The sequence below is a fragment of the Podarcis cretensis genome (assembly GCF_951804945.1).
Source record: "Podarcis cretensis genome assembly, chromosome: 1".
In the NCBI taxonomy this organism is placed as follows: Eukaryota; Metazoa; Chordata; class Lepidosauria; order Squamata; family Lacertidae; genus Podarcis; species Podarcis cretensis.
The window spans coordinates 108,186,103-108,204,477 of record NC_137170.1 but is presented as its reverse complement, the minus strand read 5'-3'; the positions used below and the strand labels follow the sequence as shown (position 1 = coordinate 108,204,477).

The 18,375-nt window shown below is 41.4% G+C and overlaps 1 long non-coding RNA gene across 1 annotated transcript in view; it reads left to right on the top strand.

Annotated features, from left to right (window-relative positions):
- LOC307220747 overlaps positions 1-4,927 on the top strand; it is a 41,040-nt gene extending 36,113 nt beyond the window's left edge. The window contains exon 4 of the long non-coding RNA XR_013841076.1: positions 3,739-4,927. This is a non-coding gene — a long non-coding RNA (uncharacterized lncRNA). The remainder of the gene's footprint in view (positions 1-3,738) is intronic.
- Positions 4,928-18,375: the final 13,448 nt, after the last annotated feature.

The following is an 18,375-nucleotide window of genomic DNA, read 5'->3' as shown; positions in this document are numbered from 1 at the left end:
CTGCATCCCTCCAGAAGATCTTGGACTCAAATTCCAGTCTCCCCAGCCAGCCTGGGAGTTTTATCAGCCAACCCTGTTTTAAGTTGGTGAGATGATAGACAAAATGGTTCTGGGAGTTCCACGTGTTGTGGTGTTTGTCCACACTCATGAGCCAATCACATCTGAGATCAGAGGACACGTTTTACTCTAGGCCATATTGGTGCTGCCTTCTCCTTTCATTTAGGTCTGGTTCAATCCCCCCCCCCCCAAATCCATCCAGTGCAATTTCCTCTACAGGCACAGAATGGATGTGATGCTATCTCCTCTCTGCTTATTGTACATAGTGACGAAAATTGTGGAGGCTGACCTGCAAATGACCCATATTTAGGTTGTCCTTTCTTATATTATGGGAGCTAGACAATGGATTTTACTTCCTTATAATACTATGAGGATAGCACCAACCACAGTTATGGAAGCACGTTTGTGAGTGAAAGCATAATAAATATAGGTTCGGATGAACCCTTTTACACAACATGTTTAGCCAACACCTTGAATGGGTAACAGAGCAATCCATCTGTCCTGCATGCCACCCTGCCACCAAGCCCAGCTACACGCTTCCCCTGGCAGGCAGTCATAGGGCATTCTGCAGTATATTCAGCAATCTGCTCAGGGATGAAAGTGGGAGGGAATCTAAATGGCTTCACCGAATCCTATGAAGATCCTCCTAGACATGGCTGCTTGGACAGGAGGGAATGGACTGTGGATGCACATATTTAACTGTTGACTTCATTCCAGTCTAACCAATCCTTGAGTCTGTTCTAAAAGGGTTGGACATAGAGTATTTGGGATATGATAGGGCAGCCATTACTTTTTGAAATATGACAACCCTAGGATATGATCAACCAATCATTGGTGCGTGGTGGTTTTTCCTCCCTTGTGACTTCTTCCCTTGGTACTCTGAGGATGCCTAAACTCAGCCTTCGTATCGCATGGTTTGTCTGTCCAAATCTGTGCCTGGATGAAACAGTATAGAGAAAATCCACTGGAAATGGAAACCAGGCCCCATAAACTCACTCTCAGTTACAATGACTTTGCCCATTAAATTTTGCCATGTGACAGCAGAGCCATATTTAATACATGGTGGTTTATTGTTCTATTCAGTTGTGAGCTGGTGTACCATAGTGTCTAAGAGTCTGTGCTACAAATCAGGATGTCTCCCCCTCTTTTATACCTCCTTTTGCTATGAATTTAGTAGGTGGTCTGAATTGTCTCTCAGGATCCACCACCCCTCCCATGGCCCTCTGCCCTGCAGTATAGAGATAACAATACCTACTTTACAGGGTTGTTAGGAGGATCACAACAATGCATTATGATCTAGTTCTCACAACATGGTAAGCCAGACTATGGCTGACTAAGACGTTTGTTGTTAGTCTCAGGGCTTTCAACAATGCATTCCTCAAATTCTTAAGCACCCCTTTCTATATGCTGGGTCTTTTGTTTTGCCAAAGTCTGTGTTCCTTTTAATTTTACTCCTTTGCACAATACTTTTGCATTTTGAAGGAAGCCTTCTTGCCTCTCGTAGCTGCTATGACTCTGATACACAAGCATCAAGTTGTACTGAGAAGTGGTTTAGCAGGTATGGTAGAGGATAGGAAGATTTGCAAAGGAGAAGGCCATTGACAATACCATGGTCTTAAGAATGAACACGGAGAAAAGAAAGACCTTTGCATACCACTGCATGCTGCCCCAATCTACATGTCGTACAAGATTCCAGGGTTTGGGAATAAGGCACAGTGGGGACTGTAGTGGCTTTATTATATATGGCTTATTTACCCACATCTACAACCTGAGTCTATGATGGAGAGGTTCACAGCATTAGCACACCAAGAGGGTCTTGCTTCTCCCATAGCCCACAGCCTTAGATTCAAGCAGAAATCAGCCATGGCTCTCTCTGTGCCCTTTCCATCGCGCAACCTTTTTTTCCTCTAGGTCCCATCACATCACAGAACTCTAAGCTCTGGCTTTTGTCCTTCTAACTATCTAAGAGCTGGAGGAGAGGCCCAGCCCATTTGCTGTCTGGCACAGAGCCCCTCTCCTTACTTTCTTAATGACCCATCACTTTTCCTTTGTTTTCATAATGGTTCATCAATGCAAGATTATCTCACCAGGAAGCTAGCCTGGCTTATATTTTAACACTTGCTGAATCCAGGGCTTCAGTGTCTAGCATCCAGTTTAACACCCCAAGCCTTGATTAAGTTCTAACACTAACTGGATCCAGTAAATATAGTATCTGACACCCCCAATTGCATAACAATACGTTATGCAATGCTTGCTCCCACTGAACTCAGAGGGACTTACTTCCAAGTAAACAAACATAGGATCGGGCTGCATATGCATTTAAAACCATACATGGAAAAGGTGTCCATAATTTTTCAAAGGGTTTAATTCTTCCATATTTAGGGCAGGGAAAATATTTTAACAATCCTTATCTGCTTATTTTCCCTATGGGATGTAGTTATGATTGACTAGGTGAGGGAAAAAGGCTTTGTTGAACATTGCACTAAAGTTAGCCTCTATACTCTATAAAAGCTCATTATGCAAAGATTATGAACATATAACAATGTGTTTTAAGTGGGTGGCAATGATCCATAAAATTGGTATGGCTAATTAACAGATCAAATCTTTATGAGGACTGGATCACTTTCCATACCCGCTGGTAGTTTAATTCCGGAAGTATTTTACTATCCACACATGTTTAGCAGAATTAAAATAACAGTATAAATGTTCAGTGGGATTAAAACAACACTGAAATGAAACCAAACAAAACAGGTTGGTTTTGCTAATAGATGAGCAGAGAATCCCAGTGTTGATATAACATTACACAAAATCTAGAGCAAACACAGCCTGAATCCCAGTCTCATTTCACATGTAATTAACCTTTCTCAATCAAGCTAAGCATCCCTCACACCACCACCACCACAACAACCTCCTCCTCCTCTTCCATAGCTCAGTACCTGCTTCCCTACTTTTATGGAGATAAAAGACAAGCCTCCATTCACAAGAGTAGTTCCGTATCCAATGCTTATCATCTGTGTCTGGGTTACTACTACTTTCTCTGATGTTATTTAATTATGTCGTGTCCCATTGTATCTCAATAATTATATTCACTAATTCATCATTCACATATACTTCCTCTTCTCTTGATCACAGCCTTTGGGCTTTAAATGTTTTGCCATTGCACACATCCATCCATATACATTAGATACTGTTAACCAAAAAAGTGTTCCCACCTAAGCGTCAGCTTTAGAAAGGTTCCTAAAGTAGCTGGGTTGTGGAATTGTGCCATGTATTGTTAGGGTTATCCAGATGATCAGGTGAAACAATTCCTCTACTATGACTTTTTTTTTTTGCTTTCCTGGAAAGGCCTGCAAGGCTAAATGCAAAGACTCCAGTGGAATAACCATCAGACAGGGTAGAATAATAGGATCACTGTCCTGTATTGCCCCTACTCCTTTTTCTTAAAAAGGCCAGATAAAGCACAGTATCCTACTTGGCTTGCATAGGGAAGGCTGGCATGGGAGTTGAGCTTGACCCATAGCAAGGCTGCTTAGAGAAACCCTGCATTGGTTTCACTTCAGCACCTGCCCAACTCAAGGAAAAAGCTGAAGACAGACAGCAAGTGAGGGTAGGTGGTCATCGTGTTGTTGCAGGCACTATTCAATTGAGTTGCATCCAACAAAGTTATACCCACTGTCCTAGGTTAGTCATGGTCCTAAGTTCTACGTTAGGCGTGCCTATTCTTTTCAACAAATCTAGACTGAGTAGGACTAACGTTGGATCCAGTCCATAGATGCCTAAGAAATCCATGCAACTACATTCAAGGCAACATTCCAAACAGCAACACTATGGGGTGTTGTGTGCCAAGAAGATGTTGTGTTCATAATCAGAACTGATGCCTTAATGGAAGACCTCTGGATCCCATGTAACGGGTGAGTTGATCAGCCCTTCTAAAAGACCTGCCCTTAAACAGATGCTATGAAAGAAGGAGGCAGCTGGGAGAATTCCCAAAAGCCACTTCACCAAAGATCCTTCCTAGCCCTCATATTTATTTATTTAATTTGTATACCATCCTTCAGCTAAAGATCTCGTGGCAGTTCACAACTTGATCTATGATAGATCTGTTCATTTGTTTGTGTCCCACCTTTCCTCCAAGGCTCTCAAAGTGGGGTACAAACTTCTCCTCCCCCTCATTTTATCCTCACAGGGCAGGGCAGGCTGAGAATGAGTGACTGGTCCAAGGTAATCCAGTGAGCTTTGTGGCTGAATGGGGATTTGAACCCTGGCCTCGCAGGGTTCAAATGCAATCCAGCATTCTAGCCACTATACCACACTGGCTCTTTCCCTTTGCTCTCTTGCCAAATAGTTTGCCGGGAGTAGAGCAGAGCAGGCCTTGCCTGGTGATGGAGTAGAAAGAGTTGGGTGTGGCTGGGCAAGGGGAGCTGACTAATATTCTGGATGCAAAGGCTAAGAAATGTAGCCAAATGCAACATCACGAGCATTGTTTTCTCCAAGCTTTTAGACAAGCTTTTCAAGATGTTGATCGCTTGCAATGAGTTGGGGCATTTTTATCAAAGGGTTGGTGTAACACTAATAATTTCCCCCAAAGTAAGACCGACAGAGTTCAGCAGGTCTTAAAAGGTAAAGGGTAAAGGGACCCCTGACCATTAGGTCCAGTCGTGACCGACTCTGGGGTTGCGGTGCTCATCTCGCTTTATTGGCCAAGGGAGCCGGCGTACAGCTTCCGGGTCATGTGGCCAGCATGACTAAGCAGCTTCTGGTGAACCAGAGCAGCGCATAGAAACGCTGTTTACCTTCCCGCTGGAGTGGTACCTATTTATCTACTTGCACTTTGAGGTGCTTTCAAACTGCTAGGTTGGCAGGAGCAGGGACCGAGCAACGGGAGCTCACCCCGACACAGGGATTTGAACCGCTGACCTTCTGATCTGCAAGTCCTAGGCTCTGTGGTTTAACCCACAGCGTTACCCGTGTCCCAAGCAGGTCTTACTCCTAGGTAAATGTGAATAGGATTGCAGCCTTAATATCTATCTATCTACATCTACATCTATATATAGATATATAGATATGTATATATTTATATATAAAACTAAGCAAAGCAGCAGACGTCTTTCCCCAAAGCTCTTCCCAAGAGCTTTTGAAATAGTGAAAAGACTCCTATAAAGCCCTTTTCTACTCTAGAAAATGTTCAGGATAAGCATTTCTAATTTTGCCAAGAAAAAAGAGAATGTCTCTGTCATCGCATGCATGACCCGAGGACTGACACAAACAAGAGCTGAGCTTTCTGGAACATGAAAAAGATGAGATACTAACTAGGATAAAGAGGGGCTGGAATTGAAGTACATGACAATTCCTGGCAATATATATGGAGGTTGCCAAAGGAAACTAAACTCACTAACAGAAGTGGAGTTTTCCTCCTACTGCATTGTTCGTGTGTTTAAGTAATAACTACATTCCTTTTCTAACTATTTTGATAGATTTATCTTGCTATGCCTTGGTAAACCTGGCAGTACAAACGGACTAGATATAGGCACCTTATTTCAGCAAGTAACACTTGTCTTTGCATTTAATTCTCTTGGCAAGGTCTTTGGTTTCTTGGGTTTGCAAAGTCTGTGTAAGTACTTGCCAAATTCATATGAAAGATAGACTCTCGTTTGCATATATTTTGGATGAGGCACCTTGTTCTTAAAAAAAAGAAAGAAAATGTTATGCTTTCTCCTGCTTACAGCTCCACACAGAAAGCAGACACACAATGGTAAACAACAGCAAAACCATCTCCTTCCCACATGTACAATTTACCCATTTCTCTTAAACGTGTGATGAACACAGAATGCTATCTTGCTGCTGAAACTTTGCTCTCAGGAGTGTTGTACCATGACTAAACTGATGATAAAGAATGCTTTCAGTCTGGAATAAGTGTTAGTCACTTATTAATTGATTTTATATCTACTGCTTTTTGTATTTTTACTGTTGCTGAGATAATGACTTTTATTTCAGTTGTTTCTGATCTGTTTTATATTTGTTTTATGGTTCTCTTTTGTAAGCTATCAGGTTATATACGCTTCAGGTTACAGACTCCGCTAACCCAGAAATAGTGCTTCAGGTTAAGAACTTTGCTTCAGGATAAGAACAGAAATCGTGCTCTGGCGGCGCAGCGGCAGCAGGAGGCCCCATTAGCTAAAGTGGTGCTTCAGGTTAAGAACAGTTTCAGGTTAAGAACGGACCTCCGGAACAAATTAGATAATTAACCCAAGGTACCACTGTACACATTTTCAAATAAAATAAAAAATTCTTTTTTTTTTAAAGAGGCTGATCTGTTGTTAACTGTGGTTTGGTGATGCCTATATGAATGGCTTCTGCAATAAGGGGGCAACGGAGGATATTGATTTGCATTAAATTTGCACATCCTAATTTATATATACAGATTCAAAGGCAAAATTAATTATCATAATGTAACTAAGAGTTAGGGACTTTCCTTGTATACGGAGACAGGCTCTGACGGATTGAGCGGATGAGACCAATAGTAGGTTCAACAGTCAGGAAGACAGTTTCTGACCAAGTTGTAGAGGGAAGTGAGGGGTGGATGGGACTCGTCAACCTGGGGAGGTAGCCCATCTAAGAGAAGGAAGACTCTGACCCTAAGTCTCCACTGCCTGGCAGTACATCTTTGAGAGAGAGAAAAGGCTAAGGAGCAAACCCTACACAAATCCAGAGTGGAGTCCTAAGATGCTTGGATGGTGCCCTGTATGCCTGCAGCCAAGCTGGTGCCAAATGTATTGCTCTGCTTTCCTTTGAACCATATCAATGATGCCAAGAGGTCATCTGGGCAGCTAGGACCTCCATACACACACCCCAGGCTTGTGATCCGGGGAGGTTACTTTGGTGCTGCTAAGGTAGTGGTTTGACTTCAACCTCTAGAGACAGATGGATGCCAACAATAGTTTGCCACTCAGTAACAATTATGAAATGGACACTGGAACATATTTAAGGAATATTAAAGACCTCCATACACACTGCCCAGACCTGCGCCCCAGCAAGGTCACTTTGGTGCTGCTAACACAACAGTTTGACTTCACCCCTGGAGGTGCAATCCATTGTCTCTTGAGAGAGATGGATGCCAACCATTAAGAATACAAGTATCTCACCATAGTGGGGAAAGCTATGAGAGGGTGACCTTTGTGCCTGCCCAGGTGCTGCTACCATAGGGTTGCCATGTGTCCTCTTTTTCCAGGACACATCCTCTTTTTCCAGGGTAGAGTCGTGATAGCGATCCATAGTTAAAAGTAGAAGTTGGCAAATGTGTCCTCTTTTTTGCTCTTCAAAATATGACAACCCTAGAACTGTTGATGGGCAACTTCAAAGCCCCTCCTGCTCTCTCTTCTTGGACCAGATAGCCCTTCAAATTGGGGACTCCTTCAAACAGAGGACTGTCCTTTATTAAGCAAGGAGCCATTGCCACCCTTAGCTTGCGACTGAAGCTATGACACAAGGTTTATGATTACCCCAGTTTATATATACCCACAGCTCATATCTATGAGGTTTCTTCTGTCAACTGTTTTAGGTAATTCACACTGGGAATGATCCAGCCAAAGGTAACTGTTTTTAAGTTTGTTCAGTGGAAGAAAATGAAACATATGCTTAACTCTCCCACTGAAATCAAGAGGAATTAAGAGCGGATGATAGGCTAGGCCTGTGTCCATTGCTACTTATGTTGTTGTGGTAACTAAACATTTGAATTAATTTTTTCAGTTGAAATTTAAGTTACTGATTAGTGGGATCAAATCAAGTTAAATTCAATAACTCCGACTTTACTGTGGAAACCAGCCAACATCAAGAGCATATACCCTGTGAGGGCAGGGGGACAACAACTCGGCTAGCTCAAATTGCAGATGTAGTGTCATTTTTTAAAAAGCCCATTTTTAAAATGTATCATTCTTAATCACAGAACCAAAGAAACCACAAGTGCCAAATTCAGCAGCACTCTTTCGTCCTGAATTAGATAACATTACTAGGAGCAGGCACCATTCTTGTGGGAATGAATGCATGAAAATAGAGTTTTGCATAACAATGTCAAAATCATAACTCTGAAAAGAGCTCGCTTAGTTAGAATAAAACTCAAGTGGAATATTGATACAGTTATCTTTGAAGACTTCATAGATGCTTTGTTACGATGAATTGTATAATAATATCTCTGACAAGGCTGGGGGGGGGACGGGGGGGGGAGACGGGAGTTCCATGAAGTATCCAGCCCCCCAGACCAGATCCCACACCTGCTTTTCCGGGGCTCGTGTTTGTTGTTTTAGGTAAAGGTCACCCACAGCTGGCCCTTTGAGACTTTCAGTATTGGAAAAGCATAAAGGAGCACTTGCATGAAGGACCTTAGGTAAGGTCACTTTTGAAAATATGAGGTTATGAATGGCTTTCCCCATATAACATAAAAGACCAAGCCACAGCTACATATTACAGGTGCCCTGTAGCTTAACACCATGTACATCAGCCTCATACTTCCTCTACCACCCCCCTTATATTTAGAAATGCAAAATTGACTCATAGCATAATGGTTGCATTGCCTATATCCTCAGCATGACCACCACAGCAGGTGCCAAAGCAGTGTAGTGGAGCTCAAGAATTTCCACAAAATGTTCCAACATCCCTGCATTTTGGAAAGCCAAATTCACAGGAGAGAGAGGAGGAGTGTGGGGCGCCATTCTGTCAACTATAATGCTTAGTTCCAGAGTACAGCTTAAAAGGGAACAACATTGCATTTTTTTCCCCACAGCAATTGCACTTTAATTGAAAAAAAGAGTAAGATCCATCACCCCAGTGTTTAAGCAACTTGGTCCCATATTGTCTTTGTATATTCTTGAAAACCCTGCCTACTTTTTATTTGCCCGAATCCTCCTCCAATACATATTTCTAAATGGCTCTGTTTATTGATGTGGTTTTTATTCTTGTCTCTCTGCCACTAGGCTCTACTATTTGTGGTGCTGTTTATCAAGAAACACCATGCGAAAGTTAATAATAACATAATTTAGAGCAATAATTACATTTTTATTCAATAGCTTTGGGAAAACACTGAGTTGAATAATGAGATAAAAATGAGTGTCTTGGTTCTAACAGGACATTAATCAACACATTAACTGTGTAGGCAAACTGATTTGAGGCTGTTATGGCTTAATTTGTCTCAAAATCATTATTTTTAATGTATTGCATAATGTACTTTAAAATATGTGTTGAAGTGATTCTATGTATGCATTAGTTTTCCGCAGAATGAATTTTACTCTTTATTCTGCCTTGAATGATAGCTTTTTATGGTATACAGTATAAAATCGATATTCTTGAAGCTCTGGCATTTCAGAGTCAGGTTAAAAATAAAACAAAATTAATCCTAAAACATATTTCCCTAAACCTTGATTCAACTACAGAGGCTGCAGGGGTTTCACGGCTGCTGTTCACATTTGGCATCGAGGAGCTGACTTGGTTTCTCTTCATACGAAAACCACATCATGTTGTTTGAATGCTCTTTAAATGGTGCTGCCGTTTTAAGCAATGCGCCCTAAATGTTTACAAAAGCCTCCCAAGAGAGGGGCAGCAAGATCTGCTGTATTGTTAATTGCCAATTTATTTAACAGAAGGCCAAAACAGAGGTGTGCCACTGCAACACCCCCCCAACCACTTGACAGTGCCGCATGAAGGAAACAGCTGTCCAGGGGCTCTGAAAATGTATTCTAAAACTGGCAACAATATAGGGGAAGAAATGAATGTGCCAGTCCATCATGTGGGCGTTTCCCAGCTGCTACCCAAAGTGCACCACCTGAGACTTGGCTTCCCCCACATAGTTGTGTCCATGAGGCAATACTCTCCAACATATCCCTAATGAAAATAGGGACATCCTAGAGAAGGGGACGACAGAGGATGAGATGGTTGGACAGTGTTCTCGAAGCTACCAGCATGAGTTTGACCAAACTGTGGGAGGCAGAGGAAGACAGGAGTGCCTGGCATTCTCTGGTCCATGGGGTCACGAAGAGTCGGACACGACTAAACGACTAAACAACAACAAATTCTATTATTATCATTATTATTATTATTATTAATACCCCGTCCATCTGACTGGGTTGCCCCAGCCACTCTGGGGGGCTTCCAATATATATAAAAACATAAGAAACATTAAACATTAAAAAAGTCCCCGCACAGGGCTGCCTTCAGATGTCTTCTAAAGGTTGTATAGTTACTTATCTCCTTGGCTCTGGGGTTGCATAACTCCGTATCCTCCAATATTTCTCGGATGAAAATAGGGATGTCCTAAAGGCCAGGACTAGCCGCCTGAAAAACAGTTTCTACGCTAATGCAATTCTGGTTCTAAACGCAGCATAAGGGGTCTCTGTAGTATAGTGTATTTTAAAATGGGGTTTTAGAGATTTTTTAGGGGTTTTTGAACGTTTTATGTAGTTTTATGTAGTTTTTATGTAGTTTTATGTAGTTTTGTGGTAGTTTTATGTAGTTTTTATGTAGTTTTATGTAGTTTTTCAATTTCATTGTTCCGCAAGGGACAATGACAATAAAGATATCGTATCGTATCTAAGGAAAAGCAGTACATCCCAGGATCAAATCAGAAACTGGGAGACCTTCTATAAATCTGGGAGTGTCCCTGGAGAATAGGGACACTTGGAGGGTCTGTGAGGCCATGCCACCCGGGTGAGCTAGCCTAGTATGTGTTCTGTGCTACAGTATTGGAAATCTCAGAACCAGAAGCTCACATGTAGCCCATATATGGCTGATGGGGAGAAGACACACTGCAACATTGTTTTGCTATCAACAAGATGCCTTGTCTTTTTTTATTATTAAATAAATTTTATTAGTATTTTCCACACAACAACATCAAAAATATCAAAACATTACAATACACAACACACATAAGCCAACATTCGAAAAACTAAAAAAGCAGCAACACACAACAAAACAAATCCATATCTTACAAGTTAATAATATAAACACTAAAGAACAACAACAAAACATTGACTTCCACCAATCCCACAGCACCTCCTTTATCTCTCATTGTGTCTTCCTGTTTTCCTGTTTTCCTTATCCTCTCTATCCTAACATCTAGATATAAATCCCTCTTTCTTATCCTTTCACTTCACAAGGTTATTCCAGACTCAGCCAGATTTCTGTCCTCAAACCTTGACTTTTGAGATATTCATTTAGGCACTCCCATTCTTTTTTTTTTACTTCACTTTTTGGTTTTTGTCTTATTATGTCTGTCAATTTGGCTGATTCTCAGTATGCCTTGTCTTAGTGTGAGGCAGGTCTGGTTGGCCAATCATGCCATTGGAGCATGACTATAACTGACCTTTCAGCCTAACTCTAGACTACATAGGTGGATAGGATATTGCAGCCTCTGTAAAGAGCTACAATAGCTTCTTCAGACCAATGGTCTATCTAGCTCAATATTACTTACCCAGACTTGCAGCAGCACTAGGTAGCTTTCTGCAGGCCTGCTATCTAAGATGAACGCAGGGACCTTCTACTAATGATGACTGCACTCTAACACCACCGACTCCTGACACTCTTCCTGGGATGCCATAGTGTTTTTCATCTTCTTGACTACAAAATTGCTTTGTGTTCTTCTCTCTCCCCTCTGCCCCCCTCTTTTCCTTCTCTTGGCTGTGGATTTGGATGAATGATGTGGTGGCACAATAGCCAAATTGGTAAGCGCTCAGCAATTTGATACTTAGCAATGCTAATGTCAGATGCCAGACAAACTGGATGTCAAACAAAGACCAGCACGGCTTAAGCATTCCATGTGATGTGCAGAGCTGGCTTCGGTGAAGCATTTCAGAAGACAATAGTCTAATGTATGCTGGAAAGCTGGTCGGGCCACTTCGTGTACAACATGAAGAAGCAATGAGACGTCGTAAGTGATGGTTTTCGATGGCAGAGAAACAAAGGGAAGGACAGGATTGCTTTGGTCAATTGCTAAGCTCCCTTTCCCTGTCCTCCTGTATAATTTGAGGTGTGATATTCTATTGGGATATTCCTGTTTTTGTTTCCTATATATCATGGATATATGCATATGCAATCCATGTAAATAATATACAAAGGGTTGGGGAAAGGCACAATCACTCAGCAGTGCTCATCAGAGATGAGAAAGAAAATGGTGCAAGACCTCTCAAATCAGGAAATCTCAGGCAGGCATTTCTGTTTGTTGTTACAGGGTCAGCAGGCTCAGTAGTTTCAGCATAACCCAACACATTCAGATGGAGTTTTGCTTTGCTTATAATATTGGTAGTGAGAGATAAACGAATGCATTGGAAGCTCGGAACAAAAATCAAGGCAATCAATAGTGAAGAAGCTGATTCCATTGGACTCAGTGGCCTGGTTTGGACACAGTGCTAAACTATGGTTTAATATTCAGGGCATGAACCTTAGGCTCATATGCTCCACCCTGCCTCTCCTGCTCTGGCATGGCTGCAAGACGGATTTGATTTCTCATTAACCGCAAGCAGAAATTGGCCAATCTTTCAATTTCTGTTTTTCTCTGTTTCTCATTTTCTCAATCTTAAGTTCTCTACATTTTCACAGAAGTTTGCATCTTTTTTGAAAAGTTCTCATGAAAATTTGGCAGGATTTTGCATGCATTTTGGGCGTATGCAATTTAGCCCATGATACACTATAAACCACTGAGCCTCTTGGGCTTGCCTATCGGAAGATCAGCAGTTCAAATCTCCATGACGGGTTGAGCTCCCGTTGCTCTGTCCCATCTTCTGCCAACCTAGCAGTTCGAAAGCACGCTAGTGCAAGTAGATAAATAGGTACTGCTGTGGTGGGAAGGTAAATGGCGTTTCTGTGCACTCTGGCTTCCATCACGGTATCTCATTGCACCAGAAGCAGTTTAGTCCTGCTGGCCACATGACCTGGAAAGCTGTCTGTGGACAAATGCCGGCTCCCTTGCCTGAAAGCGAAATGAGCTCCGCAACCCCATAGTTGCCTTTGACTGGACTTACCTGTCCAGGGGTCCTTGTGGCGATCACACACAGGGCCCCCAGACGTTTGACGGTCTATTGACCCTGTGCCGCCTCTGCGATTGCTTTTTCCGCTGCCACCACCCCGTATCTCACAGGGACACACGGAGTCCAGTCAGTTGTTAACATAAACAATAATCAAGTTTATTTTTAAATGCAGGAACAAGCTTATGGTTTCAGTTAGTTTTTCTTGACAGTTTCTTAATCTTAGTTCCTAACAACTTCAAACTGATTATTCCAACTATCTATCTGACTCCCTTGGACACCTAACAATTCCTCTCACTCTCTCACAATACAGCTCTACCAACCCACTACCTAAACCTCCCTCTTCCTTCTTCAACTCCCAAACCTCAACTTCAACTCAACTCAACTGACTCTCAAAACCCCCCACTCTAACTTTTATTCCCCCCTTGCATTCTCACTGGCCAATCACATCACACCTCTTTTAACCCTTTCCTTATGACCCATCCTAGGAGGCAAATGCCACAGTCCTTTTTAATAATATTTTTTATTAATTTTCACAATAAACAAAGTCATTACATTAAAGGGAAAAAACATAAAGACCGTAAACACATTTAATATTGAACCCACATTATGGGACCCCTTTAACTACCTTTACCTTTTACACATTTTTGCAAAACAGTTTTCCCCAATATAATGTATTTTTTATTGTTATTTTCATTTTTAAGCACACTATACTGTTGAATAAGTATTTCTGCATATATTATTTAGCTGAAGACCTACATTGTAAAATTTGGAGAAGTGCCAGTTTCTGAAGATGACTGTGTTTCAGTTTTCGCATCACTTTAGAAAGTGCAAGTTAGGTTTGCCTTCAAATGCAAACTGAATCAAATTTCTCTCTCATCCCTAACCACAGTTTATAATTACGTCTGAGTCCTATACAGTGGTTAATCTTAACTATGGTTTAAGGAAATAAACCAGGGATATTAGCCAGAGGTTGGCTTGTTTCAATAAACCATAGTTAAGATTAACAACAGCATGTTCTTGATAAACCACAAGTTTGGACATATTGATAAACCATAGTTAACTGAAAATGGAAATAAAAGATTCCAGTCTCTTCCTTATGGTGGAGGAAGATGGGAGCAGATGATGAGCCCAATAGGAAATAATACTTTTATGAATAAATCTTAAACCCTACCTTTATAGGATCTTGTTTGCCAATGTTATCAGCTAATCAACTTCTGGTCAGTCATGAACTTTAGGGTCCCAGTTTTGTAAGATATTCTGTAAAATACTGTTATTATATTTTGCCTGTCCTTCCCACTCTGAAAACTACAAGGGTGTGGGGCTAAAATGACCATGAGGCTAAATTAGTGACCAGTTTAATCATCATCATTATTAATTTTTTTTATAATATTTATTAAATTTTAGTTTAACAATAAAATACATAGGTAATAACACAATCTTTTCCCAAATTCCACATTTCATATTCATCTTTGGACTTCCTCACAACCCTTGTTCCTGCTTTCTAAACTCATAAATTTTACCAGCAAATTATTAACTTAATTTAATTCATATAACATAATTTTTCAATATTAATATCTCAAATTTTAAGATTTAACATACTCTTATCGAAACTTAATTATAAAATGTTACTTGTCCAAAATTTATCTTTTCATCTTCCAATTAGATTTAAATTTATATTCTTTATAGCTAGTTTGTTGAAGCCATGTTTTTGCTAATCTTACATCTTTCTTAACAATCATACAATTTACAATATTTTTGTAGATAGTCCTTGAATTTCTTCCAGTCTTCCTCCACCAGTTCTTCTCCCAGGTCTCGGATTCTGCCCGTCATCTCCGCCAGCAGTTTAATCATCATTAATATGAGGTAACCAGATACACATCATTATGCTGTTGTTGTACCCCACGATGAGGAAGGGAGACTGACAGACCACTGTGTTCCCATGGATGGCAAGAATACCTAGAAATAACAATCAGATGGAAGTGAGGAGGTTGTTGTGAAACAGGACCCAGATCCCTGCCAAATGCTGTAATCTCGTGGAGAGCCAAAATCTAGTTTTGCATGTGCGAAGCTCCATGAGGCAACCTATTCAGCAAGAAGCTGCTTCCACAAAACAAATAAGTAAAGAGGATAGCTCATGTAATCAATCCTGAACTCATAGAATTGTAGAGTTAGAAGGGTTCACAAGGATCATATCATCTAACCCCCTTCAATGTAGAAATCTCAACCAGATGATACATGAGATACGCTGCTCGGGAAACCAGTGTTGTGCCCTCAACATGTCTTAGTCCCAGGCTGCTTAGCTAGCAAGGAAGAAGCAACTTTTTCAAGTACACATAGCACAAATGGGTACAGATGTCTGTTGTCATGAGCCACCAGTCATTTCATCCGACTATTTGACAACAAGAGTTTGATGGATGCAGTTAAACGGCCTCGGCCCAGTATACCTGAAGGAGCGTCTCCACCCACATTGTCAAGCCTGACACTGAGGTCCAGCGCCAAAGGCCTTCTGGCAGTTCCCTCACTGCAAGAAGCAAAGCCACAGGGAACCAGACAGAGGGCCTTCTTGGTGGTGGCATCCGCCCTGTGGAACGCCCTCCCATCAGATGTCAAGGAAATTAACAACTATCTGACTTTTAGAAGACACCTGAAGGCAGCCCTGTTTAGGGAAGTTTTAAATGTTTGATGTTTTATCATGTTTTTAGTGGTTTTAGTGGCTCCCTCTGGGGAGGCCTGGCCAGATGGGTGGAGTTTAAGTAATAAATGATGATGATGATGATGATGATGATGATGCAGTGATGCAACTGTCCATTCCTAGGTATTTCATTGTTGGCTGTGCAAGCATTATAACCAGACTATTAATTACACAGTATTTCTTTCTTTTTCTTTTCTCATTTTCAGTCCTTCTTCCTCCCGATTATGAAAAATTTAAAATAAAAGCTTGAAAAGCCATTGCAAGACTCCACAAAGCGATTAATATTTTCCATCAAGAGCAAATGGTCTCTTTCATTTGTGCTTTTTTTTTAAAAGACAGTCTCAACACTACTCACAATATATTTCTATAGAAATATTCAGTCTAGAGCTATTAGGGAATTTTCTTAAGAACACAGAAGATTAGGCACTCAGGAACGAAGGGATAAAAAAATACATGGAAGAGAGAAGATGGATAAAATAGTTTTAACTAATTCTCCCAATCATTTTTATTTTCCAACATCAATCTTATGGTTAGGTAAAATTCTGAAAATGGAAATCCAATAATTATAGAAAAAGTGAAATAAAAATATAGTATTGTCTTTGGCTTGATAATAATGTGGCTACTTAACAGTGGCTCACATAAATGAATATAAATCAGACGGAATTCCTCCCTCTTTATCCCTAGTGAGATAAACATGGTTTGTCACATTGAGAGAATATTCTATAGCATAGGAATAATCAGAACACATTGTTGGCTCCAATTTTCCATCATTTTATTTTTTCAATATCAAACAAAGGTAAAGCCAGCTAAACAATTTAGTCATAGGCAGAAGGAGAATTAACTGTATAATGCAAGCTGCTTTGGAGAAGTAAGAGGCAAAAGGGAGTGCTGCTTGCATTAAATCATATTGTTCGCTGCGCTTTACCAATGCTATAGAAATCACTTTGATTTTCATTGTTAGGTACTTTACATGTTGCTTGTATTAAGCAAATGCGTTACTTGTCTCCCTGTTCCCCCCACAGCAGATTTGCACGGCCTTTTGAAAGGAAGCTGAACTCTCACGGACAAAGACTGATGCTTCATCCATCTGACATGTCACACCAACAAATGGGGTTTTTTTGTGCGCTCTGTCAGTGTCTTAATCAGAGTTGTCACACCAGGCCCACACAGTACCTTCCCTGCTCTGAAAGCCCGTCCAGTACTTAATCCTTCAACTTGTATATGTTGTACAGACAATCAGATGAGGCCTGATAATACGTGTGATTTACATGTTTCCTGTCGTCGCTCAGATTTGTCACACGCCATGGAATCACTCTCTCTCCCCACCCCACATACTGTCATCCTTATTTCAAAACATGTGAGGAAAGCCCTGGGTCCGGTTTAAGGCTTATTTCAACTCCTGGGTTCTTGTGGTTTTAGTTCTTTGCTAGCAAGTAAAACAGCTTAGCCTTTTTCTAAATGATGTGGCTAGCTGTACTTTTGTCTGATACGGAGAATTACCGTATAGCAGATGGATTTAGCAAAGCGATTATGTTGAACTATCGCCTCAGGATGGTAAATTTGGCAGTGATTAAAAAACAACAACACACACACACAAATACAGGGTTGTATCCAACTAAGGGTATACCCATTGAAATTAATGAACTTAAGTTAGTCAATGCAATTGATTTCAATGAACATACTCACCCCAAACAAGGAGTTTGGTCCAGAGACTGTGACTGTAAGTTACTAACAATGATGTGTTACAGAGAGGACTGTCTATATGAAATTATGGCTACCCAACAAGCATTGCATTTCAGGCTCCGAATAGCATACTCTCAAATGAAAATTCATAGCATAATCTGTGACAATATACAAAGCAGTATAGTGTCAAAAACCTAGTCAGTTTGCGACATGATCTCCTCATCAGTGGCTACTGAGTACGCTTCTTTAGGATTGGCAAATATGCATAAAAACAAGCCTTTTTCCTTGCAAACACAATGATGCTGAAGCAAGGACAGCACTCTTACCAAGGGCAGCTCACGTTGAGACTGCAAGGCTGGTGGGATGGTTTGCTTGACTACCACTGCTGAGCAATGAGTGAGGAGGGGAGAAAGACTCCATGCCTTTAGTGGCAGTGGGGGGCACTGTGCTGTAGGATGCATAATCAATGCATAATCAAAACTGAGAACACCAAAAGAAAACACAGATTGGCCTATGCTAACATATATGTCAAGATGCAAATTTAGACATTATTTTAAAGGTAAAGGTAAAGGTACCCCTGCCCGTACGGGCCAGTCTTGACAGACTCTGGGGTTGTGCGCCCATCTCACTTAAGAGGCCAGGGGCCAGCGCTGTCCGGAGACACTTCCGGGTCACGTGGCCAGCGTGACATCGCTGCTCTGGCGAGCCAGAGCCGCACACGGAAACGCCGTTTACCTTCCCGCTGGTAAGCGGTCCCTATTTATCTACTTGCACCCGGAGGTGCTTTCGAACTGCTAGGTTGGCAGGCGCTGGGACCGAGCAGCGGGAGCGCACCCCGCCGCAGGGATTCGAACCGCCGACCTTTCGATCGGCAAGCCCTAGGCGCTGAGGCTTTAACCCACAGCGCCACCTGCGTCCCCAGACATTATTTTAGGA